The sequence below is a fragment of the Bos indicus genome, chromosome X (genome assembly GCF_029378745.1).
Source record: "Bos indicus isolate NIAB-ARS_2022 breed Sahiwal x Tharparkar chromosome X, NIAB-ARS_B.indTharparkar_mat_pri_1.0, whole genome shotgun sequence".
NCBI lineage: Eukaryota > Metazoa > Chordata > Mammalia > Artiodactyla > Bovidae > Bos > Bos indicus.
This window is the reverse complement of record NC_091789.1, coordinates 40412491-40439637: the sequence shown is the minus strand read 5'-3', so window position 1 is coordinate 40439637 and position 27147 is coordinate 40412491. Positions and strand designations below refer to the sequence as shown.

Here is a 27147-nt window from a genome sequence, read left to right as displayed (position 1 = left end):
ACAGAGACACAGACACACACTGAGAGAACCACACACACAGGGACCCAAAGAGTCACACACACTCAGAGAGCAAGACACAGACTGAGAGAGTCACACACACTGAGAGACTCACACAGACACTAAAAAGAGACACACAATGCTGAGGCAGCAACACAATAAAACAGACACACACACACATAGAGGGAGAGACATAATGGGAAACACACGAACAGAGACACTGTGGAGACACACACATACAGAGACACAAACACACTGAGAGAGACACACACAATGAGGCAGACATCCACCCTGAGAAGGAGAAACACGCACTGAGAGACCCACACATTGAGAGAGACATACGCACTGAGTGAGAGGCACAAACATTGTGAGACACACACTGTGACACCCACACACACACTTAGAGACATAGACTTACAGAGAGAAAGACACACACACTGAGATACAGACACACTTGAAGACTCACACAAACACTAAAAACAGACACACAACACTGAGGCAGACACACAGTGAGCCAGACACACACACATTGAGAGACATAATGGGAGACACAGGAACAGAGACACTGTGGGAGTCACACAGAGACACACACACAGAGACACACACCCTGAAAGAGACACACACACACTGAGAGTTATTCATGCACATGGAGAGAGACAGAAAACCTCAAACACACAGAGAGACACACACACTGAGATAGACATACACAGTGAGAGAGAGACAGAGACATTGTGAGACACACACTGAGACACACACACACACACTTAGAGACATATACATACAGAGAGACACACACACACCGAGAAATAGAGAGACATCCACACGGAGAGAGAGAAACACACACAGAGAAAGACTTAAACACTAAGAGAGAGACACAAAAACAAAGAGACAACATAGAGACACGCACACTGAGAGACACACACTGAAACACATACACATACAGAGAGAGACACACACACACAGACACAGACACACACTGAGAAACAGACACACACACATTGAGAGAACATGCCCACAGACACTCACTGAGGCCCACACCGTCAGAGAGCGAGACACACACACTGTGAGAGTCACACACACTGAGTGGGACAAAACCACACTGAGAGTCACACACAAGAGAGAGACACACACATTCACAGGGAGACACACACACTTTGAGAGACATACACAGAGAGAGAGAGAAACAAACATACGCTAAGAACCAGAAACACTCACACTAAACAGGACATACACACTGAGAGGGACACACAAACACACTGAAGACACACATTCTGAGAGACACACAGACACACACAAATTGAGACTGACGCACATGCTGAGAGAGACACACATACACTTAGAGACATACACATACAGAGAGAGATACACACACACATTGAGTGAGAGAGAGACATCCACACTGAGAGAGAGAAACACACACAGAGACACACACACAAAGAGAGACTTAAACACTGACTGAGAGACACAAACACACTGAGAGTCACACACACTGAGAGACTCACACAAACACTAGGAAGAAACACAAGACCGAGGCAGACACACAGTGAGACCGACACACACATTAGAGGGAGAGACATAATGGGAGACTCACGAACAGAGACACTGTGGAGACACACAGAAGCACACACACACACACACAGACACACACACACACTGAAAGATATACACACACTGAGAGTTAGCCACGCACACAGTGCGAGAGAGAAAAACACACACACACTGAAAGAGACATACACAGTGAGAGAGAGACACAGATATTGAGAGACACACACACGCTAAGAACCAGAAACACTCACACTGAAAGGGACACACACACTTTGAGAGAGACAAAAACACACTGAGAGACACAGACAGAGACACACAAATTGAGAGTGACGCACACACTGATAGAGACACCTACATCCAGGAAGACAAACACACTCTGGAGAGTGAGACACACACAGACATTGAGGGAGAGAAACATACACACAGACAGCGAGACACAAACTCCCACACTAAGAGAGACACACAAACACTGAGAGAGAGAGACCCACCTACACACCTGGGAGGGAGAGACACACATACTGAGAGACACACACAGACACTAAAAATAGACACACAACACTGAGGCAGACACACAATGAGACAGACACACATGCATTGAGAGAGAGACACACTGGGAGACGCAAGAACAGACACTGAGAGTCACACAGAGACACACCAGAGTGAAACACACACAACTGACAGAGGCACACACTGTGAAAGAGGAAACACACAACACACAGAGACACATACACACTGAGAGACACAGACACACTGAGAGAGACACACACACTGAGAGAGACATGCACACATTGAGAGAGACAGACATCTGCACTGAGAAGGAGAAAACAAACTAGAAACACACACTGAGAAAGACATACACCCTGAGAGAGAGACACAAACATTGTGAGAGAGACACAAACATTGTGAGAGACACACACACATAGAGACATAGACATACAGAGAGAGACCCACACACACTGAGAGAAAGAGAGAGTGATCCACACTGAGAGACAGAAACACACACTGAGAGACACACCCACTGAGAGAGACATACACAGTTAGAGAGACACACAAACACACTGATAGTCACACACACTGTGAGAGAGACACAAACATCCTGAGATACACACAAACACTAGAAATAGACACACAACACTGAGGTAGACACACAATGAGAAAGACACCCACATTAAGAGACAGACACACAGAGATACACATGAACAGAGACACTGTGAGAGTCACACATAGACTGACACAGAGAGAGACACACATAAACCGAAAGAGACACACACGTACTGAGAGTTAGCCATGCACACTGAGAGAGAGAGACAAAGTCACAAGCACTTAGAGAGACACACACGAGAGAGACACACACACTGTGAAAGAGATAACACACAATATACAGAGACACAGGCACACTGAGAGAGACACACACAATGAGACAGACATCCACACTGAGAAGGAGAAACACACACTGAAAGACACACACACATACAGAGACATACACACTCAGAGGCACAAACACTGTGAGACACACATTTTGATACCCACACACATGCTTAGAGACATAGACATACAGAGAGAGAGAGACTCACACACACTGAGATACAGGCACACAGAGAGACTCACACAAACACTAGAAACAGACACCCAACACTGAGGCAGACACACAGTGAGAGAGACACACACACATTGAGAGACACAATGGGGGACACGCAAACAGAGACACTGTGGGAGTAACACAGAGACACACACACAGAGGCACACACCCTGAAAGAGACACACACACTCACACTGAGAGTTATCCATGCACACTAAGAGAGAGACAAACACACACTCACTGAGAGACACACATACTGAGAGAGACACAATGGGAGACACACGAACAGAGACACTGTGGGAGTCAAACAGAGACACACATACAGAGACACACATCCTGAAAGAGACACACACTCACACTGAGAGTTATCCATGCATACTGAGAGAAAGAGACAAACACACACTCACTGAGAGACACACACACTGAGAGAGACACACACAATGAGACAGACATGCACACTAAGGAGGAGAAACACACACTTAGACATTCACACTGAGTGAGAGGCACAAACATTGTGACACACACACTGTGACACCCCCACACACACTTAGAGACCTAGACATACAGAGAGAAAGACTCACAGACAATGAAGGACACAAACACATGGAGAGACAGACACACTGAGAGACTCACACAAACACTAGAGACAGACACACAACACTGAGGCAGACACACGGTGAGACAGACACACACACATTGAGAGACCCAATGGGAGACACACGAAAGGAGGCACTGTGGGAGTCACACAGAGACACACCCTGTAAGAGACACACACACACACACAGAGAGTTATCCACTCACACTGAGAGAGACATACACAGTCAGAGAGGGACACATACATTGTGAGACACACACACACAGACACACACACACACTTAGAGACATACACATACAGAGAGAGACACACACACTCTGAGAAATAGACATCCACACTGAGAGAGAGAAACACACACGGAGGAAGACATAAACACTGGGAGAGAGACACAAAAACAGAGAGACAACATATTGACATGCACACTGAGAGACACACACTGAAACACATATGCATACAGAGAGAAACAAACACACACAGACACACACTGAGAGAGACACACACACAGGGACCCAAAGAGTCACACACACTCAGAGAGCAAGACACACATACTGAGAGAGTCATACACACTGAGAGAGAGACACAAACACACTGAGAGTCACACACACTGAGAGATTCACACAGACACTAAAAAGAGACACACAACACTGAGGCAGACACAGAGTGAGCCAGACACACACACATAGAGGGAGAGACATAATGGGAGACACATGAACAGAGACACTGTGGAGACACACAGATACATACACACAGAGACACACACACACACAGAGACACACACAATGAGACAGACATCCACCCTGAGAAGGAAAAACACGCACTGAGAGACCCACACATTGAGAGAGACATACACACTGAGTGAGAGGCACAAACTTTGTGAGCCACACACTGTGACACCCACACACATGCTTAGAGACATAGACTTACAGAGAGAGAGACACACACACTGAGATACAGACACTGAGAGACTCACACAAACACTAAAAACAGACACACAACACTGAGGCAGACACACAGTGAGCCAGACACACACACATTGAGAGACATAATGGGAGACACAGGAACAGAGACACTGTGGGAGTCACACAGAGACACACACACACACCTAGACACACACCCTGAAAGAGACACACACACAGTGAGAGTTATCCATGCACACTGTGAGAGACAGACAAACACACATGCAGAGAGACACACACACTGAGATAGACATACACAGTGAGAGAGAGACACAGACATTGTGAGAAACACACTGAGACACACACACACACTTAGAGACATATACATACAGAGAGACACATGCACACACTGAGAGATGGAGAGTCATCCACACTGAGATAGAGAAACGCACACGGAGAAAGACTGAAACACTGAGAGAGAGACACAAAAACAGAGAGACAACATAGAGACACACATACTGAGAGACACACTCTGAAACACATACATACAGAGAGAGATACACACACAGACCCAGACACACACTGAGAAACAGACACACACACACTGAGAGAACATGCCCACAGACACTCACTGAGACCCACAGCATCAGAGAGTGAGACACATACACTGTGAGAGTCAAACACACTGAGAGTGAGACAAAACCACACTGAGAGTCACACACAAGAGAGAGACACACACATTCACAGGGAGACACACACACATTGAGAGACATACACAGAGACACACACACAGGCTAAGAACCAGAAACACTCACACTAAACAAGACACACACACTGAGAGAGACACACAAACACACTAAGAGACACACATTCTGAGAGACACACAGAGGCACACAAATTGAGACTGACACACACGCTGAGAGAGACACACATACACTTAGAGACATACACATCAGAGAGAGATACACACACACACTGAGTGAGAAAGAGACATCCACACTGAGAGAGAGAAACACACACAGAGACACACACACAAAGAGAGACTTAAACACTGACTGAGAGACACAAACACACTGAGAGTCACACACACTGAGAGACTCACACAAACACTAAAAAGAGACACAAGGCTGAGGCAGACACACAGTGAGACCGACACACACATTAGAGGGAGAGACATAATGGGAGACACACAAACAGAGACACTGTGGGGACACACAGAGGCACACACACACAGACACACACACACTGAAAGATACACACACACTGAGAGTTAGCCACGCACACAGTGAGAGAGAGAAAAACACACACACACTGAGAGAGACATACACAATGAGAGAGAGACACAGGTATTGAGAGACACACACATACTAAGAACCAGTAACACTCACACGAAAGGGACACACACACTGAGAGAGAGACAAAAACACACTGAGAGACACGCATACTGAGAGACACAGACAGAGACACACAAATGGAGAGTGACACACACGCTGACAGAGACACCCACATCCAGGAAGACAAACACACTCCTGAGAGCGAGACACATTGAGGGAGAGAAACATACACACATAGAGCGAGACACAAACTCCCACACTAAGAGAGACACACAAACACTGATAGAGAGACCCACCTACACACCTGGGAGGGAGAGACACACATACTGAGAGACACACACAGACACTAAAAATAGACACACAACACTGAGGCAGACACACAATGAGACAGACACACACACATTGAGAGACAGACACGCTGGGAGACACAAGAACAGAGACACTGAGAGTCACACAGAGAGAAGCACAGAGAGAAACAAACACATACTGACAGAGACACACACTGTGATAGAGGAACACACAACACACAAAGACACACACACACTTAAAGAGTCACACACACACTTAAAGAGACACACACACACTGAAAGAGCCAAACACACACTGAGAGAGACACACACACACTGAGAGACACAGACATCTGCACTGAGAAGGAGGAAAACAAACTAAGAAACACACACAGTGAGAGAGACATACACAGTGAGACAGGGACACAGACAATGTGAAACACACACACAGAGACACACAAACACACTTAAAGACATATACATACAGAGAGAGACACACACACTCTGAGAAATAGACATCCACACTGAGAGAGAGAAATACACATGGAGAAAGAATACTGAGAGAGAGACACAAAAACAGAGAAACAACATAGAGACACGCACACTGAGAGACACACACTGAAACACATATGCATACAGAGAGAGACACACACACAGAGACACAGACACACACTATGAGAGACAAAAACACAGGGACCTACAGAGTCACACGCACACACTCAGAGAGCAAGACACACGGACTGAGAGAGTCACATACATTAAGAGAGAGACACAAGCACACTGAGAGTCACACACACTGAGAGACTCACACAGACACTAAAAAGAGACACACAATGCTGAGGCGGAAACACAATGAGACAGATACACACACATAGAGAGTGAGACATAATGGGAGACACACGAACAGAGACACTGTGGAGACACACACACACAGACACACACACACTGATAGAGACACACACAATGAGACAGACATCCACTCTGAGAAGGAGAAACATGCAATGAGAGACCCACACACTGACAGAGACATACGCAGAGTGAGAGGCACAAACACTGTGAGACACACACTGTGACACCCACACACACGCTTAAAGACAGACTTACAGAGAGAGAGACTCATACACACTGAGATACAGACACACTGAGAAACTCACACAAACACTAAAAACAGACACACAACACTGAGGCAGACACACAGTGAGCCAGACACACACACATTGAGAGACATAATGGGAGACACAGGAACAGAGACACTGTGGGAGTTACACAGAGACACACACCCTGAAAGAGACACACACACAGTGAGAGTTATCCACGCACCCTGAGACAGACAAACACACACAAGCAGAGAGAAACACCCACTGAGATAGACATACACAGTGAGAGAGAGACAGAGACATTGTGAGACACACACTGAGACACAAACACATACTTAGAGACATATACATACAGAGAGAGACACACACACACTGAGAGATAGAGAGACATCCACACTGAGATAGAGAAACACACATGGATAAAGACTGAAACACTGAGAGAGAGACACAAAAACAGAGAGACAATATATAGACATGCATACTGAGAAACACACACTGAAACACATACACATACAGAGAGAGAGAGACACACACACACAGACACACACTGAGAAACAGACACACACACACTGAGAGAACATGCCCACAGACACTCACCGAGACCCACAGCATCAGAGAGTGAGACACATACACTGTGAGAGTCAAACACACTGAGAGTGAGACAAAACCACACTGAGAGTCACACACAAGAGAGAGACACACACATTCACAGGGAGACACACACACAATGAGAGACATACACAGAGACAGAGACACACACACACGCTAAGAACCAGAAACACTCACACTAAACAAGACACACACACTGAGAGAGACACACAAACACACTGAGAGACACACATTCTGAGAGACACACAGAGGCACACAAATTGAGACTGACACACACGCTGAGAGAGACACACATACACTTAGAGACATACACATCAGGGAGAGATACACACACACTGAGTGAGAAAGAGACATCCACACTGAGAGAGAGAAACACACACAGAGACACACACACAAAGAGAGACTTAAATACTGACTGAGAGACACAAACACACTGAGAGTCACACACACTGAGAGACTCACACAAACACTAAAAAGAGACACACAACACTGAGGCAGACACACAGTGAGACCGACACACATACTTAGAGGGAGAGACGTAATGGGAGACACACGAACAGAGACACTGTGGGGACACACAGAGGCACACACACACAGACACACACACACTGAAAGATACACACACACTGAGAGTTAGCCACGCACACAGTGAGAGAGAGAAAAACACACACACACTGAGAGAGACATACACAATGAGAGAGAGACACAGATATTGAGAGACACACACATGCTAAGAACCAGAAACACTCACACTGAAAGGGACACACACACTGAGAGAGAGACAAAAACACACTGAGAGACACACATACTGAGAGACACAGACAAAGACACACAAATTGAGAATGACATACATGCTGAGAGAGACACCCACATCCAGGAAGACAAACACATTCCTGAGAGCGAGACACACACACACATTGAGGGAGAGAAATATACACAGAGAGAGAGACACACAAACTCCCACACTAAGAGAGACACACAAACACTGAGAGAGAGATACCCACCTACACACCTGGGAGGGAGAAACACACATACTGAGAGACACACACAGACACTAAAAATAGACACAAAACACTGAGGCAGACACACAATGAGACAGACACACACACATTGAGAGAGAGAGACACACCGGGAGACACAAGAACAGAGACACTGAGAGTCACACAGAGACACACACACAGAGAAGCACACACACACTGACAGAGACACACACTGTGAAAGAGGGAACACGCAACACACAGAGACACATACACACTTAGAGAGAGACACACACACTGAGAGAGAGACACACACTGAGAGAGACAGACATCTGCACTGAGAAGGAGGAAAACAAACTGAGAAACACACACACTGAGAGAGACATACACACTGAGTGACAGGCGCAAACATTGTGAGACACACACACTGTGACACCCACTCACACACTTAGAGACATAGACATACAGAGAGAGAGACTCACAGACACTGAGAGACACAAACACACTGAGAGACAGACACACTGAGAGATTCACACAAACACTAAAAACAGACACACAACACTGAGGCAGACACACAGTGAGACAGACACATACACATTGAGAGACACAATGGGAGACACACGAACAGAGATACTGTGGGAGTCACACAGAGACACACACACACAGAGACACACACCCTGAAAGACAGACACACACACACTGAGAGTTATCCACGCACACTGAGAGAGATACAAACACACACACGCTGAGAGACACACACACTGAGAGAGACATACACAGTGAGAAAGGGACACAGACATTGTGAGACACAGGCACAGAGACACACACACACACTTAGAGGCATATACATACAGAGAGAGATATACACACACACTGAGAGTCACACACATTGCAAGAGAGACACAAGCAGACTGAGAGACACACACAAGAGAGAGACAGTCACAGGGAGACACAGACACACTGATAGACATACACAGAGAGGGAGACACATACACACACACACACACACACACCCACACACACATGCTAAGAACCAGAAACACTCACACTGAACGAGACACACACACTGAGAGAGAGACAGAAACACACTGAGAGACACATATTCTGAGAGACAAGCAACAGTTAGAACTCAACATGGAACAGACTGGTTTCAAATTTGGGAAAGGAGTATATCAAGCCTGTATTTTATCACCCTGGTTATCTTATATGCATAGTACATCATGTGAAATGCCAGGCTTGATGAAGCCTGAGCTGAAATCAAGATTTCTGGGAGAAATACCAATAACCTCAGATATGACACCACTCTTATGGTAGAAAGTGAAGAGCAACTAAAGAGCCTCTTGATAAAAGTGAAAGAGGAGAGTGAAAAAGTTGGCTTAAAACTCAACGTTCAAAAAACTAAGATCGTGGCATCTGGTCCCATCACTTCATGGGAAATAGATGGGGGAAGCATGAAAACAGTGACAGATTTTATTTTCTTGGACTCCAAAATCACTGCAGATGGTGACTGCAGCCATGAAACTAAAAGACACTTCTTCCTTGGAAGAAAAGTTATGACCAAACTAGACAGCATAGTAAAAAGCAATGACATTACTTTACTGACATAGGTCTGTCTAGTCAAAGCTATGCTTTTTCCAGTAGTCATGTATGCATGTGACAGTTGGACCAGAAAAAAAGGCTGGGTGCCAAAGAATTGATGCTTTTGAACTGTGATGTTGGAGAAGACTCTTGAGTGATCCTCGAACTGCAAGTACATCGATCCACTCAACCCTAAAGGAAATTGACCCTGAATATTCATAAAAAGGACTGATGCTGAAGCTGAAGTTCCAATACTCCGCCCACCTGATGCCAAGATTTGACACATTGGAAAATAACCGGATGCTGCAAAAGACTGAGGGTAAGAGGAGAAAGGGGCGACAGAGGATGAGATGCTTGGAAGGCATCATCGACTAATGGACATGAGATTGAACAAGCTCTGGTAGATGGTGAAGGACAGGGAAGCCTGGAGTGCTACAGTTCATGGGATCAAACAGAGTCTAAACAACAATTGCATTAAATCATGAAAGCTGTAACAACAAGATGAATTGACCTCTCCTGAGTGCCTTCTATGCATCAGGCACTGTGTTATGGAATTTACACCTATTAAGTGATTCTTATAGGTTTGATAATATTTAATAGATGAGAAAACAGGATTCAAGATGCAAAGTAACTCTATTTTTAGTTCTTTATTAAAGGAACTGAACCTGCCTTGTCATTAATAAGAATATGAAGACAAGCCTCACATTTACTGCAATTTTTATATTTAATTCAGCAAATATTTTAAAGGTAAACCTATTAAGCACTGAGATCAGACTTGGGGAAAGATCAGAAGAGTGAGATAATTAGTAAGACTTTGGACTTGTCCCCAGAGGCTGACTCTGTAACTGGGAGAGAGGAGAAATGGACCAGGTAAAAGGAAGAAAGGATACATCCAGATGCAGTGCAACGCCTCAGGAGAACTTTGGCCAAGAGGACACTGATCCCAACAGAGAGGATGTGGGAAAGCTTGGAGGTGCAGTTCATACTGAGCTGAGTAAACTGCAGGAGGAGACATGGAAGCAGTCGGGTTCCCCGAGTCTCCCTCCATTCTTCAACAGCATGCATTCATGAAGCTGAGCAGACCATTTAAGCCAGGCGGGAGCACTTTCAGACAGAAGATCAAAGTCTGAGAGCAAATCCCTGGCAAGGGGCACACTGTGCAGATCCAGTGCAGTGGAGGAAGGAGAGGGCTACTTGTAGGCTCTGCATGAGTGGCAGGTATAGGCGGCTGGCGTGGAGAGTGCCTTTATAAAATGAGGATCCAACATGCAAAAAGCGGGAGATCTCTTACTGAACTTCAGCTTTTTTGGCCATTCTAGATAAATCAAAAGTCCTGGCACCTGGCCCACACACCCTCCTATTGTGAGTGGCAGCTCCTTCTGGGCTAGATCGTGCTCTCTGCATGTGTTCCAGCCCCCTCGCTTCCTGTGGTTTGTACCCATTGACCTCACTTCTTCAAGTTGCCTGCCAGGGCCCTGGAGCAACAGGGACTCTGTCACTTGGCTCAGTCTCATGCTGAGTCAGAGGACTAAAAAGGTCAACAGGTTCTGTGCTTAAATCTTGTCACTACGACTTTACTACATGCTACCTTAGCTTCCTCATCTGTTAAGTGGGCATAACAGTATACTCAAATCTATAGCAACCACTCAGTATGTGTAATTTTCTTAGCATAGCATCTGGACCCATCAGTTCAGTTCAGTTGCTCAGTCATGTCCAACTCTTTGTGACCCCATGGACTGCAGAATGCCAGGCTTCCCTGTCCATCACCAACTCCCAGGGCTTGCTCAAACTCATGTCTCTTGAGTCAGTAATGCCATCCAAGCATCTCATCCTCTGTCACCCCCTTCTCCTCCTGCCTTCAATCTTTCCCATCATCAGGGTTTTTTCCAATGAGTCAGATCTTTGCATCAGGTGCCAAAGTATTGGAGCTTGAGCTTCAGTATCAGTCCCTCCAATGAATATTCAGGACTGACTTCCATTAGTATTGACTGGTTTTATCTCCTTGCAGTCCAAGGGACTCTGAACAGTCTACTCCAACACCATAGTTCAAAAGCATCAATTCTTCAGCCTTCAGCCTTCTTTATGATCCAGTTCTCATATCCATACATGACTACTGGCAAAACCATAACTTTGACTACACAGACCTTTTCTATACTGTTTACGTTTATCATAGCTTTTCTTCCGAGCAGCAAGTGTCTTTTAATTTCATGAATGCAGTCACAATCTGCAGTGATTTTGGAGTCCAAGAAAATAAAATCTATCACTGTTTCCATTGTTTCCCCATCTATTTGCCATGAAGTGATGGGACCGGACGCCATGATCTTATTTTTTTGAATGTTGAGTTTTAAGCTAGCTATTTCACTCTCCTCTTTAACTTTCATCAAGAGACGCTTCAGTTCCTCTTTGCTTTCTGTCATAAGGGTGATGTCATCTCCATATCTGAGGTAATTGATATTTCTCCCAGCAATGTTGCTATGCCAACAGCAAGCTGCTTAAAGATAGTCCCCAGAACCCCAGAGGGACACAATAGCAGGCTGGCAACAAGGTGACTTGGAGCACTTTTTTCTGCCCTTGTCAACCAATGGTAGGTCCCAAAAGCAGATGAAAGACCACGGCATAATTTTCCTGGTTCCCTTCCCAATATCATCTTTGTGCACCAAGTTTATCCCAACCTTTCAACTCATGGAACCCTCCTTGCTGACCTAGTGACTTTGCACTGTTACTACACCCAGCATACAGATGTGAAACCTGAGGCTGGAAAAGGGTCATCACTGGCTCAAGATCTTAAACCCTGGCCAATGAGCCATGACACCACAAGGCCAAGGACAAACCCAGGCAAGGACACTGATCTGGGCTGCTCAGCCCTGCGCTGTGAGGCTGATGGTCATACACCTTCATGGGTAACCAGGGTACCTGGAGGGACACTAGGGCACAGAAGCTGGGGTGGGCAAACAAGAGACAGCCTCCAGATATTGGGCTGATTGGAAACCACAATTTTGCGCAGGGAAAACATGGCCTTTGCAATTTAGGGTCAAGATTAATCCTAAGAATATTAGCTACCAAGCATGGAGTAAGTGAGGCCTGGGTGCCACTTCCTAAAGGCAGCTTTCCATCCTGTCCAAAGCTAACACACAGGCTTCTCTGAGACAGAGGGGGGCGCCCAGCAAGGCAAGCAGCACCAGCAGCAGCACAATGACCTTTCTCCTCATCTCCTCTACTTGCATTGCCTATTGGCACTTGAGAAGTGTGGTATGAAAGCAAGTCAACAAGGTGAGCCTAATGCTGCTGAGCTTCTGGTGTCATTGCCTATGTCTCAAAACCAGAGATTTCTGAATCACATTAACACCCCAGAATTGTGTGGGTGGACCCAGGTTTTTTGGGGCTGTACTGGGAGACCACACAGGGCTCCTTCAGCTCTTGTCCTGAAACAAGATTGTGGACAGGTGTCCAGAATTACAAACTAGTGAATACACGAGTTTGCCAAGTGTCCGTCTTCTTTTTAGCTCTATGTTCCACCCATTTATACCACAGAAGACCATGGTTGGTACCAAAAGATTCCACATCCTGAGGCTGTTTGGCAGATGGTGTGGTGTATACTCATCCAGGTTGACCTGGGGCTGGCCCTCGGTCCTGCCTGTCCCAGGAAGGGTATCCCTCTAGGCCAAAGGTTGGAGGAAGGTAACAGAACCAGTACCCCTGGGCCTCCGTCAGTCTCTGAAAGTGTTGGCTCTTATTGGGGCTAAGATGACTTGTGCCTAATGCTTTGTCCAAAACCTTTGGGGGCCACAAGAGTTTAGGGATTTAGAAATCATTAATAGTGACACAGAGATCAACACCCAGGCAGGCACATGCAAACACACTGACACGACTGCAGTGAACCATATGACTGTTAATACCAAGTGGGCTACATAGAGAAAATTCGGGATACTATAAATAGCTTCTTGGTATCATCCATTTTTTGTTTTACTACCAAAAGTGTTTAGGTCAATCTGGTGAAAACACTTGGCTGCTGAAGTGTTCTGGGTGATAGAATGGTGGACAGCAGATTATGGACCTGAGGCAGCAGGCAGATGTTGACTCCTGCACAGTTCAGGGAAGAGGCTCACAGCTTCATAGATTCCTAGTCCTGCTAGGAACTTGTGGTCCTAGCACTGGTTCCCCCCAGTTCACAAATCCTTGCAGTTTGACTCAGCTCACAATGCCTGTCTCCAGGGGCCACTATATACATCTTTGCTCAAAATCCACCAGTGGCTCTCAAGCCCCAAACCAGGCCACATCCTATAGAACCTTTGACACTGGGGGCCAATGGTGTCCATCTCTTCCCCCTTTCCTAATCTGAGGATCCTTGCTGTCTCCCTGTCTCCCAGCTGCAGACTTCAAGGTACATGCCTGCATTCCCACTCATTCTGGGGAAAGCTTTCTTGGCAAAAGAGATGCCTCTTCAACCAGTATTCATAGTAGGTGCTTTCTGGTTTACAGACTGCTTTTGTGTGAATCATCCAGTGACTGGCTCACTCCCATCAGATACACAAATAAATAGTATTACTAGTAATGGGCACATTTCACACTGTGCTCATCCTTCAGATAAACAAATGGAGACTCTGAGAGGGAGTGATTTGCTGAGACTCACACTCCAGAAGTGGTGGTGCTGGGGACCAATCCAGGTTTGAGATGGCAGAACAGAGTGTCTTCTTTCTTGCACACCACCTCTGTGGAGGACCATAGCCTCCCCAGCCTTCCTGGCTGCTGCACATACCTGCTCGCAGACTTGCCTCTGCAGGCAATGGATGAAACTTCACAGCACATCAAAGTCTCTAGAAATCCTTTGCTAAAAATCCCTCAGAGGACCTATACAGATGGTGTCAGGCTGCAGGCCCTCCACAAGCTCGCCTGCTCCAGCTACACACCTGGGCTCAGTTCCCTCCATGGGTCTAACTCTTGGCGGGCCTTCCTCCATTTCCCAGCGAAGGAGACCCTCTTCACTACAAGACCCAGCCAAGATGGCCCTCCCGTCTAAAAAGCCCTCCATGGTCCCTTGATGTGAGTCAGTGTTTGGTCCCCCACATTTCATGCTCCCCAACCTCTGCCTCGTATCAAGCTCTGCACTTTACAGGTCTGCCTGGAAGATGTGCTCCAACCTCTCCACCCCGAGCCCTGAGTGATGCAGGTGTGAGGGAATACCTGAGGGCCTGCACAGTGGAGGAGCCTCTTACAGGACAGGTGTCCTTGGACTTGAATGCACTTTTTCTTGGCACCCAAACCTGCCCTCTCCCATCAGATTGTGCTTACACCATGGCTAGCAGATGGCTTGTTGTTGGGGGCCAGAGTGAGGTACTCTGCCCGTGACAAAGGTCATGAGGAAGGAGGCTCGACATACGCAAAGGCAGGATCGAGCCTCAGGAGTCCCCCTGGAACTCCTCGAGCATCTACCCCCATAACCAGAGCCTGCCTACTTTACTACTTTGTGCTCACCTACACCTCTGACTTTACGGGGGGCTGTCCCCCACCACCTCTTTTGGAGAAGGAGTTAACTTAGAGCTCCAGTTTATAATAATTCCTGGGCGTGATAAGAGTGTTTTAACCTACAAACTCCTCTGAAGGTTCTCTGGCCTGCCTGACAGGCTTGTCCGGCCACATGTGATCGCTCACAGCCTCCCAACCGTGAGAAGCACAAGATGCTTTAAACCTTCTAAAAACAGGTTCCTTAGAAAAGTTAGAAAACTATTAGTATAAGTATAATGGGCTAATTAGAAATTGTGTTGGTGAAGGGTTTTTCATTTGTTGAGCCAATGTTTGTTGCTAAGTCTCCACATCCCCTGCCCTTACACACATTAATGAATATATAGAATTAACCTTTGATATTAATCACGTTAGACCTTAGGCTAAGTAAATTCTTTCCTTAACTAAAACCCACTACACCCTCACCCTGTAGGAATGTAACTTTATTTGGGTGGCGTCTGTTTTGAGAATAATCAGCCCTGGAGAAATAAGTGTCCTGATTGACTGACCGCTGTCACAAGGAGAGGGTCGTAAATTGTCAGCAGGCCCCCCTGGCCAGAAGATGATGTAACACCCCTAAGACCTCTGTATACATTTGTGTGAAGCACCTGACTTTAATAAAAGTCAGGACTGCTGTCCCCACGTGACTTTTGTATAACATCTTAGTGTATAAAAACAGACTCTGGAAAATAAAGAATTGGGATCAGTTTCTCGAAATACTGGTCTCCCCATGTCTCTCTCTCCCTCTGGCTGAGTCTCCATCTGGAGCGCGGAACCCACCATGCTTACTAATTATGCCTGGGCTTCTAAGATCCGACCGGGGAGGCCTCAGTGTCTCCTCTCCTTCGGGAGAACGGAAGGACGCCTGCGGCCTATGTAAGTGGTGCAAGCTTCTTGTCTTGAAGTTTTATTGGTCTCCCGCGTAAACCAAGCTACTCAGCCTCTTTTCTCCACTGAATTTTCCTACTGAGCTATCCTTATTCTATTACTCTTTATATCTCTAATTAATATCTAATTGAAGCTATCGTATCCTGACCCTCGCTGACGCCGTCTCTCCTTCGAGTACCCTGGATCAGCCGGGGCTGGTCCTCGGCAGGTGGCGCCCGAGACAGGGATTTTCGAAGGTAAGCTCCCCAAAGCAATCAGAGCCATCAGCCCTATTGCTCCCCGTTCTCGGAACAACTGGGTCACCAGCCCTCTTGTTCCCCCACGGAGCAGTTTGGGTCACCAGCCCTACTGCTCCTCTCTTGGAACAGTTTGGGCCATCAGCCTACTGTTCCTCCCCCGGAACAATCTGGGCCATCAGCCCTATTGTTCTTCCAGTGTTCGGGACGGCTAGGACCCCACTCAAGGGTGCCACGGACCCCCCTGTAGGATAGACAGGGCGAGAGGAGTGGGAAGTGTTGAAAGTGTTAAAGAGTTAGAGTTAGAGAGAAAAAATGGTTTCTGAAGTTAAAAGGCCAAAGAAAAGCCTGATCTTTTGAAAGCTAAAAGCTTTATCTTCTATTATATTTAACTTTCTGACATGGATAACACTGAAACTAAGAATGGCAACTCTTTATACAATTAATCTTGAAACTGTTAAAGCTACTGTTAATTTAGATACTTGGGTGAAGGTGAAAAAAACAACTAAACACTTATCCTATAAATATGATTAAAAATGTTCTGGATCCTCATCATGAGGCTGTGGGATAGCCTATGGGAGAGGCTATAGCGGTGGATGGTAGTGGGTCTCCACCTTCTGCGCAGATCATATTTTCTGCCATTGACGAAGAAAAGGAGGGAGACTGTGCTCTACCTCCGGAGGAAGGAGAGGGCTTACAGGACGCTGCGGCCGGGCGCCCTGGCGAGCCCCCTCCCCCTCTACACAAACCTTTAAAAATTTATCCAACAATTTCTGATTTAAGGCGACTACTCCACCTCCGCTTGCACCTCCCAGGGCCTAAAAATTCCCCAGTTTACATCCAAAGCCTCCCAGAGCATTGCCTAAGGTTGAAAAAGATAAAAAAAGTTTTATTTTTAAACAAAGCAGCTTTTAAAAAATACACAATATACAGAGCCTGCTCCTTGCAGAAAAACCCCCTCAGGGGGGCTTCACCCAAGCAAAAAAAAAAAAAAGAGAGAAAGAGAGAAAAATAAAAAGAAAAAAGAAAAAAGTGAAAAAGAAAAAAGGAAAGAATATAGAGAAAGATCTAAAGATAGAAAAAGAACTAAAGAGTGAAAAGGAGAGAGGATCGGAGGAGGAAGGAATCAGGGAATGCAGCAAGATAGAAAAAGAAAAAAAAAGGAAGTTAGAAAAAGAGATACAGAGAGAAAGAGAGGGAGGAGGAAAGAAAAAGTTAGAGAGAAAGAGGGTAAAGGAAACGAAACTAAAGAAAGAGAAGGTAGTAAGAAGGAAGAAGGGAGAATGAAAGAGGGAAACAAAAAGGAAATGATAGAAAGTAAAAGAAAAGAGAAAAGGAAGGAAAAAAGAGAGTGAGGGAAAGAAAACTTGAGAAAGATTTAAAGAGAAGAAGTAAGAAAAAATCAGCAGAGGAGAGGAGAGGACTTACAGGACACTGTGGCCAGACGCCCTGGCGAGCTACCTCCCCCTCTGCGCAAACTTTTAAAAAAAAACAAAACTTATCCACCACTTTCTGATTTGGGGCGATAGCCGCCGCCTCCGTTTGTGCCTTCCAGGGCCCAAGAGTTCCCCACTTTGCCCCCAAAGCCTCTCAAAGTGTTGCCTAAGCCTGAAAAAGATAAAAAGTTTTTTAAACAGTGGAGCTTTTAAAACAGACTGCGTATACAATATGCTCCTTGGAGAAAACCCCCTCAGGGGGGTCTCACCCAGGCTAAGAGAAAAGCCAAACGGTAAGGGGATTTAGCAACAATATTAACCCTTGACGAGGTTACTCCAATTCCAACGGGAGTGGCTGGCCCCCTACCTGAGGGCATTGTAGGACTTGTGCTAGGGCGTAGCTCGCTTTCTAAAAAAAAAAAAAAAAAAAAAAGAAAGAAAGAAAGAAAGAAAAAGAATAAATAAATAAAGAAAAAGAAAAAGAAAATTTCGGTGGTGCATGGTGTAGTAGATTCTGATTATATTGAGAAATTAAAGTTTTGTTCTCACCGCCTACTAAAACTGTGCAAATTAATAAAGGTCAAAGAGTAACACAGCTTTTGCTTTTTACCTTATTATCAGACAAGGAAAAACCTTGACTTCTCAGGCTAGGAGCCACAGAACATTTGGATTTAGTGATCTAGCCTTTTGGGTGCAGGGAATTACAGCTCCAAGGCCTTTAAAAGATCTTTTAATTCAAGAAAATAAAATGTCAGGGCTATTAGACACAAGAACAGACGTCTCTTAGCATTGCTGGAAAAGACTGGCCCAGTTCCTGGCCCACACATACTACTAAAAATGAGTTGGTGGGATTAGAGAAAGTGATATGTGGGGTGAGAATGCTGTAGAAAAAAAAAAAAAAAAGGTGAGGGAGAGTTTAAAACCTTGAAGAGTAGTGAGTTTCCTGTTGCTGGAAGTATTCAAGCAAAGATTAGATGGTTGCTTGTCATCTAAAAAGCTATAGACCAGATTTAGGTTACAAAACAAAAACTGGAGAAGCTTATAAAGATGTTGTGCAACACCTCTTTACTTGCTTCTCATATTTAGGTGTGCCAAAAGTTTTAAAAACTGATAATGCCCCTTTGAAGCTGTGGAGAGATTGTTTACTAACTTTAAATGATTTCCAAAAATTATTAGGGGACATTAATTGGATATGCCCTCATTTAAAACTGACTACTGCAGATTTAAAGCCTTTATTTGATTGCTTAAAAATTGATCCTAATTCCAGTTCTAAGAGAAAGTTGACTAATGAGACAGAGTTAGCTCTTGTTGAAGTGTATGAGACTTTAAATGGTCAGTTAATTAGGGTTAATATTACCAAAAGATGAGATTAAATTATTCTTGCCCTAAAACATACACCTACAGGATGCTTGTGACAAAAAGGCCCATTGGTTCCATCTACCAGTGACCCCAAGAAAAATAGTTTTATCTTATCCCAGCTTGGTGGCACAATTAATTATAAAAGGAGGAAAAAGGAAGTGTGGAACTTTTTAGAAAAGAAGTAGCAAATATAGTAATTCCCAATAAGGATCAACTACAAGTCTTTTACAAAGTAGTGATGGTTGGCAAGTTGCCCTGATAAATTTCAGGGGTCAAATTTTGTTTCATTTGCCCTCAAGCCCCCACAGTAGTTAAAAGTTCAAAAATGTTAGATTGGCAGTTTGAAGATACCTGTGGAACTTTCCAACCCTACGTAGTTCCTACGCTCCCCTTTACCCTATGGGGGAGGGACATGCTGTCTCAAATAGGAGGTACTCAGAGAAGGGTTTTCTCAATTTCTTAGTGATCAACAGGCGGTACAATTAATAATACTATATATATTATTATAAATACATAATATAAATATATTTGCCTAATTGCAGTTCGCCTAATTAGGTATGGGTATAAATAAAATATAATAGAGGTATACCTAATTCTATTTATGGATCTATACTTAATTAATCTGTATATAAATTGGTATGTATACTGTATATGCATATTATATATATACCGTATAATCAAATATATATTGCAGTAATATAATGTGTGTGGTTGATATTAATTGGTATGGTTTGATGTGCTGTGATGATATATGTTCTATATACTGTATAATTATATATGTGTGACATGTACTATTGCAGTACATTGGTTTGTGTTGGCTGGTATTAGCTGTGTACGTGTTGTATTGCTGTAATATATATTAATTAACATTAATTATAAAGATTAATTCAAGTATATTGATTATGTCAATAAGTTTATACTTGTTGCCATGTATAAATACATATATAAATACATTTTGCATTTAGATATATCTGTATACCAAAATGAGATAAGGAGGTTATACATTTATTATTTAAATTTATACACAGACCTAAACTAAACATTAGACCTAAATTAACATATCCCAAAATTTAAAATGTAAATTTTAAAAATTAAATTGACAACTGCTTGACAATTCTTTTACCATAAAACCCCCGTAGGTGTAATTGGGGTAGCCAGACAAAAAATTGGTTTTATGGCAAAACGGCCCCCTAGAATGGGTCCATCTCCCCGCCCAAGCTAAAAAAGTAGTGGCTTCTTATCCAGGACTGATAGCTACGTTGATATTAAAAGGGAGAAAGAGGAGCATTGAATTATTTGGTAAAGAGCCATCAGAAATTGTAATTCCATATAATAAGGAACAACTTGATGCTCTTCTAATGTTTGATGAGGACTGGCAGATTGCCGTAGGAAATTATTTTGGTCAAAATTTTTGCATCATTTACCTTCACATGTTTTGCTAAATTTTATATCCAGACATCCAGTTATTTTTCCTGTCAGATGTAAACAATCTCCTATTCCAAATGCTCAAATAGTTTTTACTGATGGGTCAGCAAATGGTAAAGCCTCCATAGTCACTAAAAATCACCAAAAGGTTTTAGAAACACGGGAAACTTCAGCTCAAAAAGCTGAAATAACAGCAGTCATAGAGGCTTTTGCTATGTTTGCAGATGAAGAATTTAACCTTTATTCTGATTCTCAGTATATTGTCAGGTTGTTTCCACACATTGAAACTGCGGTTTTTGTCTGAAAATAAAACTACCATATTTCATTTGTTAACTAAATTACAGCAACAAATTTGGAAAAGAAATAAAATATTTTTCACTGGACACATTCAGGCTTATTCCGGATTGCCCGGCCCTTTAAATGCCTTTAATGACTTGGCTGACTTGTTAACCAGAAATGCAGTGGCTACGGTGATTGAGGAAGCCAGAGCCTCTCACTCACTTCATCATCAATATGCTACTGCCTTAAGATATCAATTCCAAATTCCCAGAGAAACTGCTAGGGAGATTGTGCACTCTTGCTTACACTGCCCCACTGTTTATAATATAGTCTACCTACGGGAGTTAATCCTCATGGTCTCAAACCTAACGTACTCTGGCAGATGGATGTAACTCATGTCTCTTCATTTGGAAAACTGTCCTTTGTTATACCTTTTCTCATGTCATTATTGCAACTTCTCGTACCGGAGAGGCAGTTAAAGGTGTTATACAACATCTCTTTACTTGTTTTTCATATTTGGGCCTACCAAAAGCTCTGAAAACTGACAATGCTCCTGCTTACATTTCTAAGTCTTTTCAGGAATTTTGTTTACAGTTTCAAATTAAACACAATACAGGCATCCCTTATAATCCCCGGGGACAAACCATTGTGGAAAGAGCACATCAAACATTAAAGCTTCAAATTCAAAAATTAAAAGAAGGGGAGTTTAAGTATAGCTCTCCCCATCAAATCTTGCAACATGCTCTTTTTGTAATAAATATTTTAAATGCCGATTCCGCTGGAACTACTGCAATGCTTCGTCATTGATGCCTGGAGCAATTAAATGTAAAACCATTAGTTAAATGGAAGGACCTCCTCTCAGGACAATGAAAGGGTCCTGACCCATTATTAACTAGCGGTCGAGGATGTGCTTGTATTTTTCCACAGGAAGCAAATTCTCCAATTTAGATCCGGGACAGGTTGATTCTCCATGTTGCAGACCCCCAGACACCCAGTTCCCCCATTGCTTCGATCACAAAAGAGGAGCCCGCCGGCAGGGAAGACAAGATAAACATCGAGATCCCGGCGAGACTGACAGGGCAGCTGCAGCGTGAACTCCAACCAGAAAATAATTCTACTTATTCTGTTTTAGCTTATCCACCCTTGCCTTATGTTTTCCTTTTTACTAATGACTCCAACAAACTTAATGTAGGCATGAATTATTCAGGTGGACCTAACGTAGTGACTTGTGAACAATGTATGCTTTCATCTTATTTAAACCCTCAATGTAATGTTTGCTCCTTTGTGGTGTTACAACGCCCACCCTATCTTATGGTGCCTATATGATAGCTATGGTCTTACTGTGTTACAACAACTGCAGGATTTAATGCGATCGCGACGGTTTGTGGTCTTGCTTATCCTAGGAATAGCAGCTTTAATAGCAGCAATTAGTTCTGTTACTGCAGCAGCAATATCATTGACTCAACAAGTGCATACCGCCCAATATGTTGATACCATGTCTAAAATTGTTTCTTTAACTCTAGCAACTCAGGAAGCTATAGATAGAAAATTGGAGATGAGAGTAAACGCCTTAGAAGAAGCAATTATGCATATTGGGACTGAGTTACAGGCTTTGAAGGTGAAGATGGCTTTGACATGCCACGCTGATTACAGGTGGATATGCGTGACATCTTTGAAAGTAAACGAGACAGATTATGAATGGGAAAAGATTAAAAATCATATCTCAGGTGTTTGGAACAGTTCTGATATTGGCCTGGACTTAGGGAAACTTCATAATCAAATACAGACCTTGGAACACTCTCGACTGGATTTTACCGCCACTGGAGCAGCTAATGACTTTTTTCACACCTTCTCTAACTTTTTTTCTGGAAAAAATATTCTGTCTAATATCCCTAGTCTCTAATTCTACTTCTCATAATCATTCTTCCTTGTATTGTCAGGATTCTCCGGCAGAGCATTCGGAGGCTCGCGACTGAGCTGCATCTGGCTGTTTTAAGAAATAAAAAAGGGGGAGATGTTGGGGGCCAGAGTGATGTACTCTGCCCGTGACAAAGGTCATGAGGAAGGAGGCTCGACATACGCAAAGGCAGGATCGAGCCTCAGGAGTCCCCCTGGAACTCCTCGAGCATCTACCCCCATAACCAGAGCCTGCCTACTTTACTACTTTGTGCTCACCTACACCTCTGACTTTACGGGGGGCTGTCCCCCACCACCTCTTTTGGAGAAGGAGTTAACTTAGAGCTCCAGTTTATAATAATTCCTGGGCGTGATAAGAGTGTTTTAACCTACAAACTCCTCTGAAGGTTCTCTGGCCTGCCTGACAGGCTTGTCCGGCCACATGTGATCGCTCACAGCCTCCCAACCGTGAGAAGCACAAGATGCTTTAAACCTTCTAAAAACAGGTTCCTTAGAAAAGTTAGAAAACTATTAGTATAAGTATAATGGGCTAATTAGAAATTGTGTTGGTGAAGGGTTTTTCATTTGTTGAGCCAATGTTTGTTGCTAAGTCTCCACATCCCCTGCCCTTACACACATTAATGAATATATAGAATTAACCTTTGATATTAATCACGTTAGACCTTAGGCTAAGTAAATTCTTTCCTTAACTAAAACCCACTACACCCTCACCCTGTAGGAATGTAACTTTATTTGGGTGGCGTCTGTTTTGAGAATAATCAGCCCTGGAGAAATAAGTGTCCTGATTGACTGACCGCTGTCACAAGGAGAGGGTCGTAAATTGTCAGCAGGCCCCCCTGGCCAGAAGATGATGTAACACCCCTAAGACCTCTGTATACATTTGTGTGAAGCACCTGACTTTAATAAAAGTCAGGACTGCTGTCCCCACGTGACTTTTGTATAACATCTTAGTGTATAAAAACAGACTCTGGAAAATAAAGAATTGGGATCAGTTTCTCGAAATACTGGTCTCCCCATGTCTCTCTCTCCCTCTGGCTGAGTCTCCATCTGGAGCGCGGAACCCACCATGCTTACTAATTATGCCTGGGCTTCTAAGATCCGACCGGGGAGGCCTCAGTGTCTCCTCTCCTTCGGGAGAACGGAAGGACGCCTGCGGCCTACGTAAGTGGTGCAAGCTTCTTGTCTTGAAGTTTTATTGGTCTCCCGCGTAAACCAAGCTACTCAGCCTCTTTTCTCCACTGAATTTTCCTACTGAGCTATCCTTATTCTATTACTCTTTATATCTCTAATTAATATCTAATTGAAGCTATCGTATCCTGACCCTCGCCGACGCCGTCTCTCCTTCGAGTACCCTGGATCAGCCGGGGCTGGTCCTCGGCAGCTTGTGACCAGCACACTGGAAGCAGTTCTCTTGCCCAACCCAGCAGTTGTCTGATGCAAAAGATGCCAAGAGCCCCTCCCACCAGGCTGCATGCAGGGCAGAGTGTGGTGCCACCTGGGCAAAAGCACTTGGTGTCCTGTGTGTACACACAGCCACTGCTTGGGCACCAAATCCTGGTTTCTGTTTTCCTGCTCGGTCAATAGCAATCACGAGGCCTCAGGCACTGTGAGGTCCTGAACACCAGGGCCCACTGTGGACACCTCCAATGCCTGTCTGTGCTATGCACCTCCCGATGGGCTGGCAGGAACTGTCAGGTCAACATCACAGGTGAAGGGATGCCCTGTTCAACCATGCCTGCTCCCTGTCCCCTTGGTGGTGAGTCCCCAGCCAGCCTCCAGCACCAACTCCCCACCCTCCCCACCCGTGTGAACAGCCTCACAAAGGACCCATACCAAGAAGGCTGGCCCTGGAGTGGTCCAAGTAGAAGTGGCAAGATGGGCCCGGTACTTGGTTGACATCCCTGTCCCACTGGTTATGAGGACCCATCCTGGGGGTAGTCTATGTGCACTCAGACCTGGGCTCAAGACCACAGTCCAGCTGCTAGAACTTTTCTGGGCTGGCAAGGGGAGAGGAATTCCCCAGCAAGTAAGATCCAGGCATGTGGAATGTGGGGTGAATAGAGGGTAGTGACTTCTTATCTTTGCTGTCTTCAGGCGGATGACCAGCCCAGGATGAAGAACAGTGAGAACCAAGGTGGGATGGTGGCCAGGGTCTCCCTGGAAGCTGACAAAGCTTCAGGCAGTGGACAAACATCGGCCCAAGATTCAATAGGAGTGGCTGAATCTCAAAGACACTGAATGTTCCACCAAGGCAGGCCTGACCCACTGGCATTGGATGTCCTCTTGGGAAAACATGCATCCCTGACATGAAGGCCAGGGAGACTGGGAGGCAGGCCCTAGAAGACCGGGACATCCCAGACATCTCTGAACTTCTGAGCCTGCAGGAGCAGCCCACCTCCCCACCCCATAAAGAGCTGGTTCCCCCACCAGGGAGCAAACTGGACCAGAGTCCTCCACCATAGGTGCCCCTCTGTCCCAGAAATCAGGGGAGCTGGCTGCCCTGATCTGCAGCAGGACCCACGGCACTACCAGCACAAAAACCAAGGAAGCGCGGGAAGAGCTGATCATCTACTGCCCAGCCACCAAGCAGAGCAAAATCACTGTGCAACACAGGCTGGCATTCCGGGCTGGGTGATGGAGGAGATGGACAACACCCCCCTTCCCCCATACCTGCTGCCCAGGGGCTGCAGCAGAGGTCATGGGTTGCACTGAGCTGCCAGGAGCCAGGGACCATGACGAAGGCTGCCGCCTCCCAGGAGGCCGGACCCACAGAGCAGGGCAAGTAGTCAACACAACACGGCCTCCTGGAAGCTAGATAGGTGGGTAACCAACCAAGGTATAGTCTAAATGACACTGAGGCCTAGGGCAGCCATCCCAGTAAACAGGTCAAGATCCCTCGCCCAGGTTCAGCCACTGAGCTAGTTCTCAGGTCTGGAACTGAGGAACAGGAATGGGGCAGGACCCCGGGAGAAGGATGCTGCCATACCACAGCAAACAGACACGGGAATGACCCCATCCCCTCCCAAAGGGACCTCAGGCTCTGAGATGGTGAACCCACACAGTGAGGTGGGACCACCAGAGGGGTGGAGGTTGCCAGACACACAGTCAATGTGACACAACATGAGAAACATTGTTAACTCTGACTCTGCAACCCCTTCTGGACCACCCCTTGGGCTGGGGTTTCTGGGCATAAGGGGGTCAAGGGGCAAGGGACATGGGCCCAGTCCTGAGGATTTGTCAGTTGGTCTTGAGCTGGGGGACCTGGAATGCAGTATCCCCCACAGCCAGGTGCAGGGCTTAGTGAGACATCTGTCGAGGAGTCCTTCAGAACCTGGGGGAACATGTGATGTGAGGAAAAGATGGTAAGGCCGAATGGAAACCCTGTGTGAACTCCATCGATTAAAAGAGAAACGCATAGAAAAAGAGGGGGGATACACGCCCCACTCACGAACTGGATAAACCTTCTCACTTATGGTGACACTTTATGGGCATCCTCTGCTATTGACTCCTCACACCCTCTCTGTGCTTGGCCAAGTCGCCATGGTGGGCACACAGCATTCAAAAGGTAGCTGGATGGGGCTCCCACCCAGAGCAGGAGAGTCTACTCACTGAAG

At 45.2% G+C, this 27147-nt stretch overlaps 1 long non-coding RNA gene across 1 annotated transcript in view; it reads left to right on the top strand.

Annotated features, from left to right (window-relative positions):
• Nucleotides 1-24456, top strand: part of LOC139180912 (uncharacterized) — a 66900-nt gene extending 42444 nt beyond the window's left edge. Inside the window, exons 3-4 of the long non-coding RNA XR_011565111.1 lie at nt 16427-17117; nt 24252-24456. This is a non-coding gene — a long non-coding RNA (uncharacterized lncRNA). The remainder of the gene's footprint in view (nt 1-16426; nt 17118-24251) is intronic.
• The last annotated feature ends 2691 nt before the right edge of the window (nt 24457-27147 follow it).